A 1,867-nucleotide genomic window follows, 5' to 3' on the forward strand; every position below is an offset into this window, starting at 1 on the left:
ATGGATTCAATCTATATTGACTATATACTACATATATTGACTACATACAATATATTGAACATATGCAATATATTGAATACATACAATATATGTAATATATATGTTCAATATCTGCAATATATTTTTACAATTATACATTATATACATATATTTATGTATATACATGTATACATATGATTATGTACATATTATCTATACAGCCTTAGAAACAATGGGGACTACTGTCCATTGTGCTCTTTCTAAGTGGAATTTTCTTGAGCTGTTGAAGAAGACAGTGTTCACTAATATGCTTAAACCTAGGAAGGATTGTTTCATTAATGGGGAAAAGCTGGACAGCTTATCCTTTTCTCAGAAAGTATTAGTGATTTCCTGTGGGAGGCAAGGAGTAGGAGGAAAACACTTCCTATACCCTTCCCCAGTGTCCTATGTTACATCCTGTGGTCTAAAGAGAGATGAATCCTGTTTCCCTTTCCCAATTTATCACTTCTCTTATAGTCAATCTCAGCACCCCCACAGGAATCATTTCTCAGCTCTACACTTTTTGTTGTGCATTTCAATTTTGTCTATAATTCTCCTGTTACGGATTGAATTCTGTCCTCCACCCCATGACCCCAAAGTGTTGTAAAGCCCTAACCTCTTTTCATGTGGTATAATCCCACGTGAGTGTGGGTTGTCTTTGTTGTGTTAATGAGGCAGGATTATGTAACTCACTGCCATTGAGTCAGTGCGGATTCATAGTGACCAGATAGGTCAGGGTAGAATCGCCCCTGTGAGTTTCTGAGACTACTGCTGTTTATGGGAGAAAGACCAGGCTTTCTCCCTGGGAGCAACCCTGCAGGACGCAGTAGAACTGTCTCTGCGAGCTTCCAGGACTGGGACCGCTCCCTGGAGTAGTCTTTCCCCCTACGAGGGGCGCAACCACCATGCAACCAGGGCTCCTTTTACCCAGAACGGAATAAATACTAACCGTCTGATTTAGGTTCCTGTGAAGATTTACAGCCTCCAATACCCACAGAGGCAATCATACTCTGTCCTATGGTGTTCCTATAGGAATCCTACAGGGATTCCTCATCAACAGAATCCACTCGATGGCAGTGAGATTTTTGTTTTTGTTCTTCAGAATGGCAAAAGGGAGAAAATGGACATCCATACTTCTTTCTTTTTATAGGCTAGCTAGCCAATGCCATTTAGATGGAAACCAATGGAGCTGTTCAAAGAGAGCATCCCAATAAGATGGTGTTAGGTGCCACCAAGTCAGTTCCCACCAATAGGGAGCCTACCCACAACAGAAACTCTTTCCTACAATCGTGTTTCCCCAAGGACTGGTGAGGGGCTAAGTTTCCAGGCTTGGCATCATAAGCATCTCTTAGGATACAAAGTCAGTTCCAGGTGGATTGGAACTCTGGGAAAGCAGACTGTCTGAAGGGTGGGCATGGAAGGGACAGCAACATAAGAATAAACTACAGAGAAACGACAATGTTTTTTGGCCAGTAGGGATTTCCATGGGACCAGTAACTGACAAGGAAGTAAAGAAGCAGACCTTTCAGACCCAATGGCAATGCCAACGGGGTGCTTGTTTCCAGTAGGACCATGAATTAGGAGGTAGGTTCCACATCGAGTCTCAGGCATCCATATCCATGTTCTATCTAAGAAAGAAGTCCACGAAGGAGGTGTGGAAATGGCAGCCTTTGGTCCCTTCCCTTTTTGCTGGATCTAGGGGCCATGAACATTTTGTGGTGTTGTCAAAGCTGGAATTTAGTCAGAATTATGCATTTTAGCCCGGTTGACTCCATGTAGGGGTAATTATAGGGAAAGGGAAAAATGTACAATCTGTTTGACTCAGAGGGAGAGGGGTGGGGAGGATATC

This window comes from Echinops telfairi, unplaced genomic scaffold (assembly GCF_000313985.2).
Source record: "Echinops telfairi isolate 266 unplaced genomic scaffold, ASM31398v2 ScPeMD7_7469;HRSCAF=8507_1, whole genome shotgun sequence".
Classification (NCBI taxonomy): Eukaryota; Metazoa; Chordata; class Mammalia; order Afrosoricida; family Tenrecidae; genus Echinops; species Echinops telfairi.